The following is a 22,681-nucleotide window of genomic DNA, read 5'->3' as shown; positions in this document are numbered from 1 at the left end:
AGAATCCAAATCATAAATGACTTAAAATCACTTTTATAATTAATGATAAATTCTTTGTACTTTTAATCTTGATTGAATACATTTCCTAAACATTTGATTTAAAGTGTTATCAGTTTAACACACTACATACGCTGCTTGAAATCTGTAAATGATTTCCTTTTGTGTGGAGCTGAAGCGGGGGTGGGGGTCTGTATCCTCGGCCATTGAGTAGAGAATAATTGCATTCAGTCATGGGTCATCCTGGGATACAGATGTGGACATGGACTCTGTGTGTCTTCTTCATCTGGATGTGTGTGGGTCAAGCAGTGGCCGGACCGTAAGTATCTAAAGGAAATAACAGAATTACTTTCTGTTTATGTGAGACATTTGTACTGATGCATAAGTACAGGTAAACATTTCTTCCATTTCAGATGTAGTAAGATATGTTAATCTGTCTGCGTTTGTAGTCGGTATATGGTGGCCATTCCTGCTGTTCTTGAAGCTGGAGATGAGATCAAATTCTGTGCGAGTCTCCTGCAACCCAACGAGACTCTGGCTATGACTGTCACTTTGATGTCCGAAGAGCAAAACACAACCCTGTTCACCAAGACATCCAGTAAAGAGTTTCACATCTGCTCTCAATTTAAGGTCAGCTCCCTACATGGATTTTGATTCATTTATTTATTTCTAAAAAATACTTTTTGAACATGCCTTCATTTAAATAGGTTCAGTTCAGTGCATGGGATTTAGCACGGATGGAATATAGCATTGATCATTTGTATATAACCACCTGTAAATATGACTCATTGAGTGTTCCTAGAAATGAAGCAGCAGGTCTTGTTCCACATGGTCCATCATAACTTTACAGTAACCCACAAAGTACAAAACAAACACAGGTTCATAAGAGGAGCTTAGGTGTTTTTACACCCCTTGCCTTGGGTGTATACAAGGCTTAAGAAATACATGGCTCCAAAGGGGTTACTCATTTTAACACGCCTTTCAACATTTTTTACAAACTGATGTGAATCACAAGACTTAATGTTTCATGAACATTTAGAAACACTGAATGTTAGCTGGCTAACTAGCAAGCTGGTTAATTCCTTCTAGTGAACCTAACTAGTCCACAACATGATGGAAGGCAACTGTTTGACAGAACACAAAAGAAAACAGGCGCTAATTGATCACATCTGGGGATGAATGAATGAATGAATGAATGAATGAATGAATGATACTAAAGTTCATACAGCGCATAAAAATTGCTAAAAAACTTCAGAGTTGGGACATGATTGTAGTTTCTCCAACATGCTCAGAAAAGGAAGACTCAAGGGAGCTATTCAGTTGTGGTCTGCAACGTCACTGCTAGATGCCTCAAAATCATACACACTGGACTTTGAAGCTGGAGAACATTACTGGATTTTACAACAATAAAACCAAATGATTTATACACATCATATGTTCATAATTATTCTTAGTAATAATGGTTTTCTTGTCCACTGTCTATAAAATGTCTTTCTTCACAGGCTCCTTTAGTGCAAAATAAAGAGGTGCAGAAGTTTGAAGTGGAGGTACGAGGCAAAACATTTCACTCAAGAGAAGTCAGGAAAGTCATGATCAAAGTCTATAAACCAATGACATTTGTCCAAACGGATAAACCAATCTACCTCCCTGGACAAACAGGTAACCCTGATCTGATGATCTATGGTTCTGTAAACACAAGAGTATAACCTCTCAGTACAGAGATTGATTTCCACTGCTACAAACAAAGATGTTTGCAGAAGGAAACGGTAGAAAATGTTATTTCTTACAGTATAAATGGGCTTTCTCAATACTTTAAAGCGAACCAGGGTATTTACTGTTAGATAAAATCTTACTGGCAGGATTCACATTTACTCTGTATATGGAAATTTTTATCAAAATGTAAAATCACATGTTGTAACATGTTCAGCCACATGTCCTCATGCCGTTTCTGGCTCAGTTTGGTGTAGCTGGTGGCCAGCAAAGATTGTGGCTTTTGTAGACAATTGGAAACCTGGATATGATTAGGAGAGATGGCATCCATCCCACTAGAGAAAGTGTTTATTAGACATCTAAAAGCATGACAATCCAGCATTGAGACCAGAAGGAGAGATGGTAATCTTCTCCACAAGCACAGGAATTAACACTAAACCTAAACACGTGTAGATACGACTCATTCGAAAGATTCACTCTCCTCTTCTAAAACCCAAGCTGGAAGGCACAAAATGTAAAAACGTGGTTGTTTTTTGTAGGTTTTATTCTCATTTATCTAACAGGAGGAGGAAAACTATAAGTAGGATTAAGGAACACAAGAGGAAGACAGGGTTTTTAACACTACTGTACATGAGATGTAAAATCTTTCTGAATTTATCTCAAAGTTCATTTTAGAGTCGTCTCACTGGACACCAAATTCCGACCTACTAACCAGGTGGTGAGTGTTTGAACAGCCTTTTCTTTCTTTTAGATTACGTTAAGACAGTCATTTCTGTGACAATAGTTCTGCTTATGATATATACACCAGTTAGTGGAATCGAACAGGACATAATGTCCATAATCTAACAGCTCTTCAATAACACAACTAATGGCTCTTTTGTCAAACCATTGGGGAGTTAAAACTTTGTAACTGTTTTTCATGCTATTTTATTTATTTATTTTTTGCAGTACAATACCATCACCATCATGGTAAGAAAGACTCATCATCTTTTATAAATCCATTAAATGTAGGCTATAAAGCAGCATGCATAAATACAGCGATCAGGCATAACATTATGACCACTGGATAACACTGATTATCTCTTCATCCCGGCACCTGTTAATGGGCGGGATATAATAGCCAGTAAGTGAACGTTTTGTCCTCAAACTTGATGTGTCAGAAGCAGGAAAAATGGGCAAGTGTAAGGATTTGAGTGAGTTTGACAAAGGATAAATTGTAATGGCTATGACTAGGTCAGAGCATCTCCAAAACCGCAGCTCTTGTGGGTTGTTCCTGGTCTGCATTGTTCAGTATCTAAAAGTGGTCCAAGAAAGGAACAGAGGTGAACCAGGGACAGGGTCATGGGCCAAGGCTCATTGATGCATGTGGGGACTGTGAAAGCTCAGCAGCTTGTGTTGATGATGACTGGGATGTATGAACATCTATTGTAGGGTGCACATTTAAACACAGGATCCAAACTTTGTAGGTTTTTTGAAGTTTTATTTACAATTATTTAAAAAACTGTTTTGTGGATGATTTTCCTACAAAGAAAGAATAAATAAACATTACAATCATAAAAAATCTTTTAAAGAATAACAAATATGTCTACTTTCTTAATCCACTTACTTCATTTATGCATCCAGTTTATGGTAATCTCATTTTAACTAGTTTTGTACACAGTAATAAAACAAAGAAAAAAAATGTTATCAATGGAATTCATACTCAAACACAAAATGCACAAACAAGCATGAGTAATGTCTATGATTCACGCACATGTGAAGTCTTTATTCTTTTGAAGGGAAAAGGGTCTCAAGGCCTTTTGGGAGGCCTTATGTAGGTTCTGGAGGAGTGGTAAAGCACTGACATCACGAGATGCAGACAGGAAGTAACTTGGGATTTAAAAGGGACTGAAGGCTGACCCGTGTGGTTCCATCCAACAGACGAGCCACTGGAGCTCAAATTGCTGAAGAAGTTAATGCTGGTTCTAGTAGAAAGGTGTCAGAATACAAAGTGCATGGCAGTTTGTTGCGTATGGGGGGTGCATAGCGACAGACCAGTCCACCACCGAAAGCACCACCAATGGGCACATGAGCATCACAACTGGACCATGGTGCAATGGAAGAAGGTGGCCTGCTCTGATTAATCGTGTTTTCTTTTACATCGCATGGATGGCTGGGTTCGTGTACCTGGGGGAACACGTGCCACCAGAATGCACTATGGGAAGAAGGCAAGCTGGCGGAGGCAGAGTGATGCTTTGGGCAATGTTCTGCTGGGAGGCCTTGGGTCCTGCCATCCATGTGGATGCAACCTAAGCATTGCTGCACACCATCTACACCCTTTTAATAGAAACAATATTCCCTGCTGTCAGTGCCCTTTTTCAGCAGGATAATGCGCCCTGCCATAAAGCAAAAATGGTTCAGGAATGGTTTGAGGAGCACAACAACAAGTTTGAGTTGTTGACTTGACCTCCAAATTCCCCAGATCTCAATCCAGTCGAGCATCTGTTTGATGAGCTGGATAAACCAGTCCGATCCATGGAGGCCCACACCAGCTTATAGGACTTAAAGAGTCTGCTGCTAACATCTTTATGCCAGATACCACAGCCCACACTCAGAGGTCTAGTGAAGTCTATGCCTCAACGGTTCAGAGCTGTTTTGGCAGCATTTGAAGGACCAACACAATATTAGGAAGGTGGTCATAATGTTATGGCTGATCGTTGTATAGGTTTGTTTGTGTGTGTGTGTGTCCTAAATGCATGTTCCTTCCATTTATTCCTCTTAATAGGATCCTAACAACGACAGAATTAGACAGTGGCTGAATGAAACATCCAATGGTAAAATACTGCAGCTTTCTTACTCCTTGAACTCTGAGGCCAAAGAGGGACGGTACCAAGTTACTGTGTCAGTGGGTGAAGATAAAATAAATCACTTCTTCCAGGTTGAAAAGTATGGTAAGTTAGGGTTATTTTTGAAATTCTAATTTTGTTCATTTGTAGAGAAGTTTTAATGCTCACTTAACAAAAGTAAATGCTAACATTCATATTTTGTCCCCAGTTTTGCCCAAATTTGATGTGACAATGAATGTGACCGAAGAAGTAAGCATTGGGCAGGAAGAAATCGATACTGAAATATGTGCAAAGTAAGTAAACATCTTTCTTGACAAAGGACAAATTGCACTCTCAAATTCTGAATTGTGTTCTTGTTTTAATTTTATTAGGTACACTTATGGACAGCCTGTGCCAGGAAGCATTACAGTTGAGATGTGCCGACCTCTTCACAAGTATAACTATGTTGTCAGACGATTCGAGATAACTGCCCCATGCCACACAGAGACAAAGCAGGTACAGTTCTTTCAGCTAGACCATATGCCCCATAGGATGCATCCTGTATACATTCTGTATATATCCACCATACATATACATGTACATCAGGGGTCGTGTTAACCGAATATTTTCCGTCTTTGAACGTTTTTTTAAAACTGTGACGGAAAAATCTGAAGGCCTTCTGTCATTTTGACAGATTGCAATTTGCACCTCTGACCACTTGGTGGTGAGTGACCTTATTAATTGGCTCTTGTCTCTAATCGCAGTTCGCATTCCAAACATCGTGAAACTTTTGTCAGTGCACGATTTCCTGGCACACCGATTACACGATGCACACGTCAGAGCTCGGCTAACCATAGACACACATACAATATATATGTATACGTGTCTATGTCTATGCGGCTAACGGCTACCAAAATGGAATTTGCATACCACCGAAGCACTTCAACCTTACCGTACCGTCTAAGAGCTGTTAGCGCTAGCAGTCCCGGTCCGAGTATGGACAAGACGTGTCGGCAGCACAATACTGTTCTGAAAAAGTACTTAAAGTTAATGAAACTTTAATGAAAATTAAATGCTATTAACTATGTCATTATTATCATTTTAAAAAATTAAAGTGATGGATAAAAATTGATTATGACGGAATTTGTATGACCCTGTCAGTCAAAATGACAGACAACGAATAAGTCTAGCGCAACCTCTGATATACATATACATATACAGTATAGTAATATACTTCTATGCACTAAGCTGACCATTTAGCATATTGTACAACAGAGTGGCGGGCTGTGCAACACCTCTTAATTTGATCGTTATCACGCTACTGCTATAGAAACCATCAACATAATACGGACACGCAATAATACAGGACGTTGCACTGTAGACTGATATCATATAGTGAGATGAATGCCATTACGAAAGCAAGAAACTCACTTAGAACAATTCAAAAATTCTCCTCTCCCTCATTGCAGCCACATACGTCAAATCCAGCAGAAGCATCAATGTCGAACCAATGAAATGGCAAAAATATACATAAAAGGTGCAAATATAATTCCTTTTACGAACTTAAGAAACAATTTAGAGTTCTCTTCTGAACCTGTCAGCCAATGGCAGTGCTCATAGTTGCTGACTTGAAAGTTGTGGTCACTCCCTTTTCCTGGCTGTGTCAGGCTAGCTAGCTCCATGATTAGGCGGCCTTCCCTCACAATATCCAGCTTTACGCAGAAAGTCCGCAGTAATAATAGCTTTCTAAGAAGATTTGCAACCAAATCAATAGCCTCTCCTCCTTCGAGGAGGTTGCGCAGCTCGCAACAGATGAAAATGAACTGCTGGCTTGGCTTAAACAGAGCGGCTCTTTAATCCTCCAATCAGAGGACACGAAAATGCTGACGCAACCATAGGCCACAGAAGGCCTAAGAATATGAACTTGAAATGTAATTGGTTAAAGGAACAGCATCATTACAATGTATTTTAAGCTTCAGCCGCCTGCAGTTTGAAGGCAAAGAAGATGAGATTAATGAGTGGTAATGATGAGAAGATGTGTGACCCTCTGTGGAGCCAAAAATAATCCACGAGGAGCTGATGGGGTACAGTGTCAAAAGCTGTGCTAAGGTAAAGATCTTGGTAAGATCTCTTTCTGAGCTGTATTTGGGGCAGAGGACAGTTTTGGAAATGTTATCATTATCAAGTTACATCTGCAGCAGAGGCGCAATTATCTAAGAATTTTGGAGATATTCCAAACGGACCACTAGTCATTGAGGTTGAGTCGGAACAAGTTGTTTTCAAATTTGGTCTGAAATTGACAACTTTCAGTGAACGGGGAACTGTGACACTGATCAGAGAGAGGTTGATAATGACTGCATTTAGTTTCATCCACTGCTTTGAATATACTATCTACTGTAGCTGATGTGTGCGTGTGTCAGCTCTAAATGAGCAAACTGCAAGTTGCGAGGATCCTTTGGTGTTTCAGCCTTTCACTAGCAACCATGTTTGCGCTAAGTGGGTCAGTGTGTGTTGCAACCTGGTTATAGTTATAATTTCAACTTTAACTATGTTGCAAAATACACCACCCCAATTAGCTTTTCTATGTTAATCTTCTACATTCATGTTTTAGGCTGTTTCTTCTCATTTCATTCCATTGTGCTTTAAAGGCAGACAAGACAGGCTGTACCATTTTTACCTTCAAGATGTCAACTTTTAGCAAAATTGACCCAAGGGAAGTACACAAGCATCTAGAGGTCAGTGCCCAAGTGGAAGAGGAGGGGACAGGCAAGTCTGTTTTTGTTTTGTTGTTGTCTTTTTATTCCACTAACAATGTAATATGACATTCACAATGTTGTAACATGGAGGTGTCTCTTCAGATATTTCACGCTCACAAAAAAAGAGAATAAAATTTTCATATGTTCTTGGAAAGCTGTATTTCATTGACACACCCAAGATTTACACCCAAGGTTCAAATGTGGAAGGGAAAGTAAGTGTAAAATGTTTTCTTTTATAATTCTGTGTTGGGTAATACTCAGGTCAGGTCAAACCATGTCCATTCTTGGTAATATATTGTGCTTTCAACAGGTTAAAGCAGTTCACTACAATAATACACCCATTCCTGACGTACCAGTGTACCTGTTTGCGGTTAAAATTAGGTGGTCGCGTTTGCTGCAGAATCTCACAACTGACAGCGACGGTGTCGCCACATTCTCATTAAGCACAGACGGCTTCAGTGGTGATATTAAACTTCATGTAAGTAAAAAGATTCACTAAAACTATAAAGTGACATTTGTCAGTCACACCATAACGGATAAATGCCAAAAAGCTGAACTGAAGAAGTTTTCAGTAGCATCACATTGGCCTTGTCTGTAAAACCTGAGCTCAAGTTTTCTTCTACATCAACCACCATGGACTCATTAATATTGTCTCTATTCTACAATTTAGATAAGTAAAACACCAACACTGAAGTACCCTGGATACACAGAACCTTTCTACGCGAGTGGACTTCACACACTGTCGCTGTCCCAACCCTCCTCTCCTCATACTAAAACTGTCAGCTCCCTGGAGGTGAAGAAGAAGAGTAAACCACTTCTATGTGACACAGAAGTGGACATCTCCATCCAATACACTGTAGTGGGAGAAGGTCAGGGCTCTATGGATGTGATGTATCTGGTGAGTTATTTATTGTCTTTTCACTAGTTCTCCCTTCTATTCAGAGAAAATGAACAGTGGATAGTTAATTTATTGTCACTTGACAAATCTGTTTGGGCAGACCAACCTGGTTTTTAGATCAACTTTAGTTTAACTGAGCTACCATATTTATGTCTTATTGACTTAACTCCATTTGGCATTTCTCCATTAACAATAAGAGGATTTTCTCATTTTCTGTCTCATTTTCTCTCAAACTCTCCAGGTCTTGTCCAGAGGAGCTATTTTGACACACGGTGTTAAACAGGTTCAAGTGAGAGCTGAATCAGGTGTGTAAAGTCTGACTTTAATCAACAGTTTAGTGAATAACATCGTTTGATCAGAGTTATTGATTTGTAGAATCACGTGTGAATGAGGGTTGATGAAAGAAAACAGATATGTATTAGTTGGTTTGTTGTTGCAGTGAATGAGGGCGAGGTGTCCTTTAAGCTCAGAGTGTCTCCAGAGATGGCACCAGAAGTCCAGGTTGTGGCGTACTCTGTTCTCCCCAGTGAAAATGTGACCGCCCACAGTGCTGACTTCTCTATTGAGAAATGCTTCAGTCATAAGGTCAGTGAAAGAAGAAATGTAATCTGTGAGCAGTCTTTCTCCTTACACTTCCTTATATGTTGAAGGTAAAGAGGTGAAAGGTCAAAGGTCGAAGAGGACTTTATTGTCCTTTCAAACATCAGTAGCAGGTGCAGTACATAGTGAGAAGAGAGGTCATTCCTTCAGGACCATGGACCAACATGAAGACATAGGACTAAGTACAATACAAGGGACAGAGCATAAAGTGCGCATGTGCAAGCAAGACAATACAAAACAGTGAAAACAGTACGAACAGTGCAGACAACAGTGCCAACAGTACAAGAACGAGGCACAGTGCAAAGACAAACAATACAATACAGACATTGCAAAACTCCTGGGAGACAATGCACGTCTATTGTGTATGCTCAGAAAGATCACAAGTTCTGTTCCTGTACTGCTAAAATCTAGTTGGTGTAACATGTGTGTCAGGTGTCGTTGGAGTTCTCACCATCTTCAGCTGTCCCAGGAGAGGAGACCACCATGCAGATAAGAGCCCAGCCAGACTCTCTGTGTGGTGTGAGCGCCATTGACCAGAGTGTCCTCATCAAAGAGCCAGGAAAGACTCTGGAAGCAGACAAGGTAACTGCTGCTTTATATTCTAATACACATACTATATATCTAATATTATATATCCTAACCCAGATGTCACCTTTCTTTCCTCCTACTATTTTATGTAAATTTCTCATCAAGGTTTTAAGATGCCTTAAAAATTGTCTTCCCAGTCATCAGATATTCACTGAGCAAAAGCAAATGGCAATTTTTATCTTTGAACCATGTTTGTATTTTCAGATATTTGACTTGCTGCCTGTCAAAAAAGCATCTAAAGTACCAGAAGAAATTCAAGATCCTAAAACATATTTGCATGTGAGACCAACAAAAGACGATGCCCATTCAGTCTTTGAGGTATTTCTCACACAACAATTCAACCACAAGCTAAATACCATCACTAAATATAATCACTTTTCTGCACCTATATTTAACATGCTGGTTGGCATTGTTGGATTATCTAGAATGTTGGACTTAAGATGGCAACAAATATGTTAATCCGAATGCCTTCATGCGTCGAGTTCAAAGGAATGCAGTTCTTTTATATCGGCCGTGGTGGGTATTTTTTCTATTTGACAAAAGGAACATGAAACTACCAAAATTAAAACAGTGTCTGTGTTATTGTTTTTCTCAGCTTCTGATTAAATCCTTTCTGGTTTCTTTTCAGATTACACTTCTCTAGATTACAGAAGAACTACACTCAGAACAGGAAGTATGCCACGTCCTTTTCTGAGAAGTTTTGTTGCATCCTCCCCTACTGCTCCTCCACCAGTGGAGACAGTCCGCACGTTTTTCCCTGAGACTTGGATATGGAACCTTGTTGAAGTTGGGTGAGCGTCTGTTACAAAGTGATTTCATGGTCATGTTTGAGAACAAACCGTATTGGTTCAAATAAATGGCATGAAAATAATAATGCCACTTTACCACTGAGACTCTGGGTTTTAAATACATTTGTGTGGTTAAGATGAGTGGTTAAGTATGGAATTCTCTCCAAATGTTTCTTCTATGAGATAAAGTTTTTGTCACAACTATGCCATCTATCATATGAGGAAAAAAAATGCCTGTATTTCTTTAGCAAGTAGGAATTAATTTACACTGGATATTTTTCTGTCACACAAGCTATACATTTGCACACATTTTTTTCTTTGACTAGTCCAAGTCCTAACCCTAACCCTGACAGAATGTGTTTGTGTGTTTCTTCTGATCCAGAGAGTCTGGAAGAAAGAATGTGTCCCTCACTGTCCCAGACACCATCACCACCTGGGAGACAGAGACTTTCTGTTTGTCCCCTCAGGGTTTTGGTTTGGCTCCTCGTGAAAAGCTCACCGTCTTCCAGCCCTTCTTCCTTGAGCTCTCCCTGCCTTACTCCATCGTCCAAGGAGAGCAGTTTGAACTGAAGGCAACTGTCTTCAACTACCTGACCAGCTGCATCATGGTATTGATTTTGCACAGACTGTAGTGTTGTGTAGAATCAGAATACTTTATTAATCCTTCAAAGAAATTATTTTGTTGCTGTTGCTCCCATAAAGTGACAGTTGCTAGTTGAATAAAGGTAATACAAAAATATATAAAAAAATAAGTAAGATGCATTTAAAGTAAAGGAACAATATTGCACAAGTATTCACAATATACAGAGGTAGAGGTTGCAAATAAATTGACAGCATCTAAGTGTTAAAGAGTGACCAACACTCAGTGGGAGGAGTTATAATGTTTGATGGCCACAGGCAGGAATGACCTCCTGTGGCATTCTGTTGTACATTTGGGTAGAATGAGTCTGTTACTGAAGGTACTCCTTAGACTGACCAGTGTATTGTGGAGTGGGTGAGATGTGTTGTCCAGGATGGTCTTAACTCTTGCCAGCATCCTCCTCTCTGACACTGTATTTAAAGAATCCAACTCCACCCCGACAACATCACTGGCCTTGCGGATCAAGTACTGCTTTAGATTCACTTATATTATTTCATTTGCAGGATGTTTTCCTGTTTCTTAAATAGTCTGTCAGTTGGATTAATTTTAGCAGAGTTGGTTCTTATTTCTTATGTTTATTCCCTGCTGGAGAAGCAAAATAGGTCTCACTCCTTTAAAATCATAAAATATCATCAATCTATATATTCTATCTTTAACAGATCACTGTTACTCCTGCACCTTCATTGGATTACACCCTCACTCCTCTGTCTGGTGACCTGTACACATCCTGTTTGTGTGGCAGTGAGCGTAAGACTCTCAGCTGGACCATGATCCCCTCAGCCTTAGGTAAAAATCAAACCTTTATATAGACTGCTGTTATATATTATAAGTTATAGGTTATACCATAACCCAAATGAGAAATTTCAAATTAGTTTCTGTGCAAGATCAAGCAACTCAATGCTCCATCCAAGAACATGTACTTTGTGCATTGCATATATTAGAACTAGTTCTAATTATCCTTTTTTTAATTCATTTATTTTCAAACAGGCTGTTATTCATGCTAATACAATCTTGTAAATGTGTCTCTCAACTCTTCACACTGACCTTCACTTCATGTCAGGCAGTTATGTTTAAGTGGATTTCATACGGTGCTATTTTGATCTTTTTAGGGGTTGTGAATGTGACTGTGACTGCAGAGGCACTAGTATCCCACGCCTCATGTGACAATGAGATTGTCACTGTGCCAGAGAGAGGTCGCATTGATGTGGTCACAAAGTCTCTTATAATAAAGGTGGGTTCCGTCAAAACAAGATTTTGACTCTAAAAGGTTGTAATAATAATTTCTGTGTATAATTCTTTACTGATAAAACTGAGAATTAAAATATTTATAAACATTGTTTCTCTTGTTATTTTCAGGCTGAGGGAACTGAGATAACAAAGACATACAACTGGCTGCTTTGTCCAAAAGGTTTGTATAGTTTACACCTGTCAAAGCCTGTCTAACATCTGAGAGACAAATACTAGAAAATAGGAAGAGTCCAACCTCATATTTCTCTCTGTAATGTGGTTGATTTTCTCTGTACACAGGAGACGCTTTGACAGAAGCAACAGAGATTCAACTCCCTGAGAATGTGATTGATGGATCTGCCCGTGGTTCAGTCTCAGTCCTGGGTAAACTAAATTTATTTGAACTGAGTTGTTTTTGTGATGGAAATTGTGAGCTATTTAATTCAACATGAATTCAGATGGGTTCTCTAAAGCTGAGTATTTGTTTAAATTTTAATGTCCAACCCAAGTTTTAAAGTTAATAAGGGCTATAGTAAGTGAAGAGAAATAATAAATAATAATACATTTCAGGGTTATTCCTCTCTATTAAAACACATTCAAAGATTGTATGTAATAATGTACAAACACCGCTTGTTCAAGAGTTTCATACAACCTGTATCTTAGTGAATTTCTTTGAACACATTCATTTAGTTGATCCATTCAAAAGTGAAGTTGGGTTGGGTTAGTTCTGCCCTTCAGATTTAGTGATTCAGTTCATTTGTGCAGGTGACATCCTTGGGAGGGCCCTGAAGAACCTGGATGGACTGCTACGGATGCCGTATGGATGTGGAGAGCAGAACATGGCACTACTGGCTCCCAACATCTACATCCTCCAGTACCTGAATGACACAGAGCAGCTGACGACAGCTATGAAAGAAAAGGCCACCTACTTCCTCATCAGTGGTGAGTTTTATAATGCAGCCATGAGTTTTATAATGAGACCAATTCAAAATTATACATCGGTTTTATTGGACCCCTTCCAGATTATTTAGATTAGGTTTATTATCCACACCAAATTGTTGGCGATGCAAATCTGAGGAAGGTAATTTAGTTCATGTTTTATGGTCCCGTGACAAAGTCCAACAATTCTGGGCCATTGTTTATGATAATCTGTGTGAGATTACATGAATCTCGTCGGTTTGACGACATGAACAAATGAACTTAGAACATAAACGTAGCAGAAACACTACCAAATCTGAACATTTATGTATCATTTGTGCCCTAATCGCTGGTATTTTTCTTATATTCATTGATTACTGTTTATCTTGTTATGTAGACTATCAGAGACAGCTACAGATGAGAGTTGCGCACCCTAAGGACACATAAACAAATACACTCTAAACTTTCCAAAAATACTACCAGATCCACCAGAGAATATGTGTATCATGCACGCCCTGAACACGGCTTTTTAATTGTACAGGCTACCAGAGACAGCTGAACTACAAAGATGATGAAGGTGCATACAGCACATTTGGAAGAGGAGTCGGGAACACTTGGTGAGAACATCACTGATCACTGCTTTTGATCAGTTTTGGTGGTGATGTGATTACGCTGTGATTTCTAAAACTAGTATTTTGGAGAAATGTGATTAAAGTGACAGTTTGAACATTTCAGTGTTGGTTGGATTGGTGATGCCTGTAGTTATTAGTAGTTTAATATCACAGGGCACTGATTTCTGGGGGGCAGCAAAACCAGTGTGACTGTTTTAATAAGTCAGGCAATGATTGTTGTTTTTGTCATGAGCAGCAGGACACAGTGAAAGGAGTGATCAGTTGTCCAAAAATAAAAGTTGATGAACAGCTATAAGTGCTGAGTTTACTGACAAACTCAGTGTCATTGGTGACTACTTCAAACTTAAAGTCAACTTGTGTGTTTCCAGTATGATGCTTTTAAAGTGAAGCTGCAGCTGTAGGAAACGTTCAGTTTTCATGAGCAGAAATCTCTGAACCCATCGGCTATTGTCTGATGATGATTTAGCATTCTGCATTCATATAGACATTTATATCTGCTCATACAGTTACATAAGTAGTAACATAATACTGCACTTTTTTCAGTAAATAAAGTATATAAATAATAAAGTATATAAAAACTACTGCAAGACTTTCATCAGTGAATCATCAGTCACCATTCAGTCATTCTGTGATAGACAGTGATATTGGTCACTCACGCCCTTAATATGACCAATAACAGGCCGCCCAAATACTGAATGAGTGTTTGACAGCGTGTGACAGATTTCTTCAAAGACAGGGACAGACAGGGAGCCATATCATTCAGGCGTTTTTAAAAGGTGGGGAGACTGATTTCCACTCCCCCAGGTTAAGCCTTCTTGCAGTAACCAAGCCAAACACACATGCTTGCTGCAACAGTGGAGGGAGAGTCAGCATTTGATCAGAGCATCCTAATATCACTAAGAGACTGGCAGGGGTTAGCTGTGTGTTATGTATTGTGCAGTAAAGTTGGAAGATATCCTCCAAAAAATACTCAAGCTCGGAACAGGTGGAGGTGCAAGTGCTTTGGGTTTCAGACGTTCTCCGATAGCACTTTTCACACAAATATATTCACTTGTACTGGTAAACTGACTTAACTTACTAACTTAACTGTAATCTGTATTACTTTCTAACTTTGCTTTGCCCTCCTTTAGGCTGACTGCCTTTGTCCTGAGATCTTTTGCCAAAGCTCAGTCTTTCATCTACATTGATCCAACAATCCTGAAACAGTCTAAGACATGGCTCGAGCTTAAGCAACAGGAAAATGGTTGTTTCAGAAAATCAGGAAACCTTTTCAATAACGCAATGAAGGTAACCTGATAGTTCCTTTACAGTTTGTACAGTATAAAAATGTTGATTTTCATAGTATTTATATCAGCGGCCCTCTGTAGGACTCAAATATAAACTTTTTTCACAAAAAAAATTGAATAATAGGACACTACTACCACTTGCAATATGCATGTAAACAGTACTCAAAGTAACTTTTATGTTTTCAGGTTGCAGAGTGCTCTCCAGTGATGATAATGATTTTGTCCAGTCAATTTTTGAGTTTTGTGTGAAATTATGTCAAATTTGGCTTTTTTCTTCTGCTTTTTTGTGTTGTCCCAATGCACTTAAAGGAAATAAACGTGTATACCAAAACATTTGTGATTTCAACACTTTTCTGGGAGAAATGGTGCATTTTCTGGAAAAGTTCCAGGGGTGCCAATACTTTCGTCCATGACTGTATGTAAATAGTGTTCAAAGTAACTTTTATGTTTTCAGGTTGCAGAGTGCTCTCCAGTGATGATAAAGTCTGTATGATGCTTTCTCTCTACAGGGTGGTGTGTCTGATGAAGTGACTCTCAGTGCGTACATCACTGCTGCCTTTTTGGAAATGAATATGTCTGCAAATGTGAGTAAACTCAATTTAACAATTTATTATTTCCATTTCCTTTTAATCTGCTTATTTTGTTTCATTCTATTCTCCTGGATGTGGTTTCTTTTTCAAACATTTATTTGATAGTGATGTTGCTAAACGTATTACTCCTCTGTTTAATAAGTAAGTGGGGACTGATGGGAAGTCTGAGGTTTAAATAGGAACTCCCCCTGAAAAAACTTGCTTGTTATGCTAATAACCAGAAACTGGTGCAGCTAATTTCCATTAACAGTTGACATTTGTCTTGCAACAACTTCACCTCTGTGAACTTGATACTCCGCCACAAAGGTGTGGCAAATACTGAACACACGCCTGTCAACTTACATGGTTCTGTTACACATACGCACGGCCATAGGATCATAACTGATTTGATGAATTGCAATTCAGATGATGAATCCAGGAAGACTAAAATTGACCCAGGTAAGTAGTGGACACTTTGTACCAGTGATGTTGTTGCAGAGAATGAAGGCTGCAACTTTGGTTAACTCAATAAAATCAGTGATGCTCTGAAGTGACGTTCTATAATGTGTTCTTTAATGTGTTAAAGGATCCTGTGGTGAACAAGAGCCTGTCGTGCCTGAAGAAGTCCATCATTAACCTTAACAACACCTACGCTACAGCTCTGATGGCGTACGTCTTCACCCTGGCTGGAGACATGGAGACCCGTGCTCACCTTCTGCAGCACCTGGACAGGGTTGCAGTAAGACAAGGTGAGTCCTCCTCCTCAGGGAAATCATTCAGCCTTCATTACTGTGAGTGTAACGTTGTGAGGGAGCTGTACTCACTCCCTCACTTGTCAGGTCAGCCCTTTCTTTTTGCATATTTACTTTTATTTAGTATGTCTTTATTTGGTTGATATTTGTTGGCTAGATATGGAGATGTTTGGTGCATTGACTTGGTTGCTGTATTTTCTCCAGGGTTTGTTGTATTGGTGTTGGTGTTTTTTTTTGACCATTTTCTCTTTTGGAGGTGTTCCGGTCGAGGTGCTGTTCAGGAAGTGCACTTGAACGCCACACAGACACCAGGTGCCTTCAATACAGACCGGACCATCTAGGATTAAGAGGGGGAGAAACTGGGGTTGCTCTCTTTTGTATTTTCTTTGTTAAGTCCAATATTAATTTAAGATTAAAATATTTGTTTTGAAGTTAATGTATTTTAAAAGGGTTTAATTTAAAAACTAGTTTACAATTGTAGTTTCTAGGTTGGTTGTTTTCATTTTTACCTTTGTTCTTTTTTTAAAATGGTTTAGTCTACACTTAAGAGGGGGGTGGGCCTGGAACTGGATGGCTTCTGCTGCCAGGTTATATTTTTTTGTATTTGTTTGTTAATAAAGTGTTCAGAGCTCTGAGTTCGGTGGCTTGGTCATCATTTTGGAACACTTTATGCTTCTTCTGAAGGCTCCTCTCATTCTGGGTGGGGGGGGGTGAAAATATCAATCCCCAACAAACGTTCATTGTGTCTGTTTTTAGGGGGTTTTCTCTACTGGTCCCAGACAGCAACAGAAACTTCAGCCTCTCTTTCTGTGGAGATCAGCTCCTATGTGCTGATGGCCAAACTGAGTGCCTCCCCTACAGCTGAAGACCTGGGCTACACCTCCAGCATCGTCAGGTGGCTGGCGGGGCAGCAGAACTATTACGGAGGCTTCTCCTCCACACAGGTACTGCAGAGGTTCAAACACCTTGACACAAGATTTCCATATTAATGAGTAATAGAATATAAACATACTGCTTCATATATTAATTCATTACATTTGAATATGTTTACAGTATTGATACTAGTGTCTGTTGTATGTGGTAGGACACAGTGGTGGCTCTTCAGGCTCTGGCTCTCTACTCCTCTCTGGTGTTCAGTCCTGGGGGTTCAAGCGCAGTGACAGTCCAGGGTCCCAGTGACCAGCTGACATTTGACGTGAATCCGGACAACAAACTGCTCTACCAGGAGAAGATGCTGCGGGACGTGAGAGGAAAGTACAGTGTGGAGGTGAAGGGCACTGCATGTGCTGCAGTACAGGTCAGTGACTTCAGTGTATCATGTAAAAAAGTCCTGAGGATGATGTCTGACTATTTAAATTATTATTTAAAAAATGATATTTGTATGAATTAAATATACTGTATTTTATTTTACATTTATATGTTTTTTGCAGACAATGAAAAGTATAGGTGCAAGACTTTGAACTATGATTTCTTCTAATTAGTTGTGTGGTGTGTGTTATGTGGTGACCATAGTCAGTTCTCTAAACCACTGACCTTGTTTTCTTCCTGACCAAAAGAAACTCGAGACCCTCATGTTCTCTATCATGAATATTGAGCCTTCTTTGGTTTCCTGTTTCTCAGCTTTCTCTTCACTACAACATCCCAACTCCTGCTGATGTCACCACTCTCAGTGTAGAGGTGAAACCAGAGGTCAACTGTACCAGCACAGCTCAAAGACCAAAACTCACACTGAAACTCAAGTCCCTGTAAGTAATCAAGAAGCAGGTTACAGATATGATAGAGGAGTGTTGCATCTGCTAGTGTGTAGCAAGTGTTAGTGAATGGACCATAGATTGTAAAAAACTGTCAGTGGGATGGACATATGAGAACTGTTGTTGTTATTACTACACAATAAACAGCATCTATGCCTAAGTAACAACACACTGGATTGTTCAACTACAGATATACTGGAAAGGAGAGCAGTTCAAACATGGTGATCCTGGATATCAAAATGCTCTCTGGGTTTGTCCCTGACCCAGAATCTCTGAAGAGTGTAAGTTAATTACAGGACTTCCACTTGAATAAAAATGATATTATATCATTATATAATATATTTGTTGTTGCTGAATGATCCGACTGCAAGTCGTCCTCACAGCTCAAAGGTGCCACGATGGTGGATCGTGTTGAACAAAAGGAAGATCATGTACTGGTTTATTTCCAAGAGGTGAGAAGAATCCACAGTGTGAAATGCTAGATGAGGCTTCACTGAAATTGTTACTGATTATGTCGTCCTTTTTTGTGTTGTCTTCAGTTACAGAAGGACGTGCCCGTTACCCACAGCTTAGAGCTCATACAGGAGCTTCCAGTGGAGAAACTGAAGGCAGCTGTGGTCAAGATTTACGACTACTACCAGCCAAGTAAAACCCTGATACCCTTTAGAAACAGCACAGCACTGACAAACGTTTATGCTGAGTAGATCTCCACCAAGTGTACAAAAAGAGTTGTGGATTTAAAGGGGAACTACAGTTTTTTACAACCTGGACCTTATTTCTAGCATAAAATACTATCGTTAACTCACCCATATAACTTTTGTTTCATTTGCAGTCGTTCAGGAGATAATTAGATCAGCATATATCCATATAGTGGGAGTGACAGGGCACCGAGACACAGCCTGTAAATAACCCATTATCTGCCATGAAACTCGTTCATTTCGCCAATATTTTGTTATGATACGCTAGTGCTATTCCCCGTTGAGTCCGGAGTCATCAGTAGATTGTAGATTGACCCCGGATGATGTCTTCTGACCTGGATGATGTCATCTCTGAGCGCCGCACGCACCCGCGACGGTCGGCTTGTTTACCTGTAATTTGCTACTGCTATGGTTCGTCCACAACCTCAGAATCGGAAAAATATTCAGCCATGTTGCAAAAAACTAGCAGATAATGCGTTATTTAGAGGCTGCGTTGCGGTGCCCCAGTCACTCCCACTATATGGATATACGCTGATCTAATTATCTCCTGAACTAGTGTGAATGACTCAAAAGTTATATGGGTGAGTAAACAATCATATTTTATGCTAGAAATAAGGTCCAGGTTGTAAAAAACAGTAATTACCCTTTAAATGTGATGGATATGAAAAAAGATTCACTACTTATTTTTTCTTTTTCTTTTTTTGTTTTCAGGTGACCAGGCTGAAACAGAATATGTCTACCCTTGTGCTACAGGTAACAACTGTATGAACATACAAGAACATAATGTTTCTAGCAGAATTCATTTGATAGACAATGTTTGTTTTTTTTACCCAAATGAGGATTAAAGGAACAGTATGTAAGAAATGTATTTCAGTTAATCATAAAATGGCCCTGATATGTCACTAGACATGAAGAAATCATGTTAATTTCAAATACTTATATCACTGACAACAGTGGTCCGGCCAGGATATTGTCATTTAAAAGTGAGAGTTGCAGCCCTCAACTGATGTTGATGTTGTCATGTTGTGTTTTGGTCTGAGGCGCCACCCTCCAGCTATCTACTAATCACGAAGTCAGTAGAGTTTCGTCATCCGGGTTGCCAGCTCTGCTCTAGTTACCGCAGCTGCAGCTACGAACGTGTCGGATAAAACATGTATAACGTTACGAAACCTAAGACCTCGTTATGAATCCGAACTACGTCGTGACAAAGTCCGAAATAAAACAAGGATTTGTACAGGAGATGCCTTTGAAAGATGGAGACGGCTGAAAACGGAGAAGAATTTGAAGACAGACGCCAACGTTGCTAATTTTCTCCTGGCTAACTTACTTGTACTTAATGTAAATGGACATTTAAAATATTCACGACAGTCGAACAAAGTTATGCATGTTCGTGCAAAGTAACGTTACGTTAGCGCATACAGAGGAGGTGGGTCATCGAATTGAAAAGGTAAGGAATTATTTGGGAAATAAAAACGGCGAGTCGTCATTGCTAACATTAGCAATGCATTATGAGCCCGTTTCTCTGTCATTATGCTGAAACGCCGAGGAAAACATTAGCACGTCGATTATGGCAATGTGAAACGTAATTGCTGGATCCTGCAGCGTAGCTGGCAACCTCGAGTCGGGGGGATACACCGTTCTACAGTATTTTGAAAGTGATTGCAGTACCAGTTTTGGCCAGTTTTGGCCACAATCTTACATACTGTTCCTTTAAGATATCTGTGTAAAAAGGAAACATTTTCGTAAAATCAGCCAATATTCCAATAGATTATTAGATTTACATTAAAATTAAGCCAACATATACTGTAATGTATTCCGTAAATCATGAGTAAGTTATTCATTTTATTATTTATTTTGCAGCTTGAAGAGACGTCTTCACTGAATCCAGTAGAATGTGCACAACCTCATCTTATGAACAATATCTCATACACATATTACCTATCTCCATGTCTTTTTGTTTAAACATATACTAACAGTTTAACATCTACAGCGGGTACAAACAGTGTGAAAAAAAAACAACCTATGGAATACGACTGAAAAGCAATCAGACACATTTATTTGAAGACAGAGAGAAACAAATCGTCAAGGAGGCCGTCAGAAGGTCAGAAATAATATTAAAGGAGCTGTAGCTCTTTCTGGTGAGTACTAGTTGTTTCCCACGTGGACAACTATCTTCATTTGTCTGTGAAGCTGGGTTGGAAGATGCTAATTCATTCTGATGAAAAACACTATGCCTAAACCTGCCGAAACTTTACAAAAACGCATATCCACACTCCCAAAACCATGAGCGAAAATGTTGACTGACACAAGTAAGATCAAACATTTTACCGCAAACTATAAAAAGTATGTTTAGCCCAAAAGCAACTCAGCATGTCAACAAAACAACATCATATCTGCTGTGAAATCTGTCAGACACAGCATCGTATTTAGAGCTGGAACTGGGGATTTAGTGATGGTGGGAGGAAGTGTGAATGGTTCCAAGTAATGTTTTAGCACACAACCTTCTGGTGAAAATAAACCTTCACCTTTCGGACGACAATGATCCAAAATGGCTTCAGCAACGAAAGACTAATGTGTGGAAATGTATTTTCTATAATCCTATAGAAAATGTGCTAGGAGAATCAAGAGGACAGATCTGGAACACTTTTGCAAAAAAAGATAAGAAAAAAATGTCCAAGTCTAGGTGTGCAAAGATGATAGACACTTATGGAAAAAAAAAAAAAAAAAAAAGGGAGTTTGTAATCGTATCAGATGTTAGAAATATATTCAAAGATGCAAAACATTTTTTCAGCCATTCATTATGAGGAGTAATGTGGTAATGAAGTTTAGGGAGCAAGTGTGGAAATTCTCTAAAATGCCATCCTTATTAATAACAGAACATATATATAACAGTTTACAACAATATATCATATCTCTACCATATCTCGTTTCCACTGTTGTTCTGTATCAAGTTATGTATCAAACTTCAATTCTTTGTTGTAGCTGTCAGAATGAATAAAGAAACGCATGCCTTAACCTTAAGCCATGTCTTGTCTAAACTTTCCTTTGAAGGAGCTTAAATGACAAATGAAACAAAGTGCTCTGACGCGTCAAACATCTTATGGCTACAAATCCCTAGAACTACTTCCACATAAAAGACTTCTAACAATCCATCCATTGATCTTCACAGAGATCCAGTACAAGTGAAGATAATTTGAAGGTTAACAGAACTGTAGTATTGTTGTTGTTCTTACAAGAGTGCAACTACAGACACTGTGTTGTGCAGTGTGAAGGAACATTTTCCAGGTGCAACACATAGGTTGTCACCTTAGAATTGGCTCTTTTGATTGAGTTTGTTGCTTATTTATATTTGCACATTATGCCAGTGTAACTAGCAACCGATTTAGAGGAAATCTGAACCAGCTGCAACAAGCACACAGACTAGGAAGTACTGTGGAGACCAGGGATGGGCAACTGGCGGCCCGGGTGCCGCACAGGGCCCGCGACCTCACTTGAAGCTGCCCTTAGATTAATTTTTCATAATTATAAAAATGTGTCCTCTGCGGCACTGAATCAGTTGTAATGACACAGCCGGCCACTAGATGGAGCCGCCTCGTACACGCTTCCACCGGGTCTTCTCTACCAGTGAAGGAGAGACATTGAACCATGGCTCAGAGCGGAGGAAAGAGAATACTTGATTGAGAAATCGTGTGTGTGTGTTTTCAGCTGAAATGGGAAGAAGATTATCTGTTCACAGAATTTAAAAGCAAACCTATGTGCTTAGTCTGCTTAGAGACGTCATCTGCCGTGAAAGATTTCAGTTTAAGTTGCAGCTACAACATGTTGCTCAGCTACATACGAGAAGTATAGTGAAGCTGCAAGGGCTGCTATCGTAGTGGACCTTAAATCAGCGACTTTTTACCAGTGCCCACTGCTGGTAGTGGTGAGGTAGACTGGGTATACAGGGAAAATGTTAAACTCTTTCTTAGTGTAAAAATGCACAAATTAGTTCTTGGAATTAATGTTTGTCTGCTGTTGGGCAGCTTTCTGCCATCCTTGAGACGAGAATTTGTATCATTTGTTTTATT

General features: G+C 39.4%; 1 pseudogene across 1 annotated transcript; it reads left to right on the top strand.

The window, feature by feature from the left end:
• The first annotated feature begins 130 nt into the window (after positions 1 to 130).
• Positions 131 to 19,473, top strand: LOC311497800 (alpha-2-macroglobulin-like; annotated as a pseudogene). The gene is made up of 33 exons (XR_014699980.1): positions 131 to 316; positions 447 to 627; positions 1,500 to 1,656; positions 2,373 to 2,425; positions 2,656 to 2,676; positions 4,472 to 4,637; positions 4,741 to 4,825; positions 4,904 to 5,027; positions 7,160 to 7,277; positions 7,370 to 7,479; positions 7,578 to 7,745; positions 7,938 to 8,165; positions 8,407 to 8,470; positions 8,605 to 8,750; positions 9,198 to 9,869; positions 9,982 to 10,144; positions 10,524 to 10,749; positions 11,441 to 11,567; positions 11,891 to 12,012; positions 12,138 to 12,189; positions 12,309 to 12,392; positions 12,774 to 12,950; positions 13,468 to 13,543; positions 14,689 to 14,845; positions 15,354 to 15,428; positions 16,000 to 16,162; positions 16,922 to 17,109; positions 17,250 to 17,462; positions 17,786 to 17,910; positions 18,107 to 18,197; positions 18,300 to 18,368; positions 18,456 to 18,561; positions 19,326 to 19,473. The product of XR_014699980.1 is annotated as an alpha-2-macroglobulin-like (transcript).
• Positions 19,474 to 22,681: the final 3,208 nt, after the last annotated feature.

Source organism: Chelon labrosus (assembly GCF_963514085.1).
Source record: "Chelon labrosus genome assembly, chromosome: 13".
In the NCBI taxonomy this organism is placed as follows: domain Eukaryota; kingdom Metazoa; phylum Chordata; class Actinopteri; order Mugiliformes; family Mugilidae; genus Chelon; species Chelon labrosus.
The sequence above is the reverse complement of the archived record's forward strand: the minus strand, read 5'-3'. Positions and strand labels throughout refer to the sequence as shown.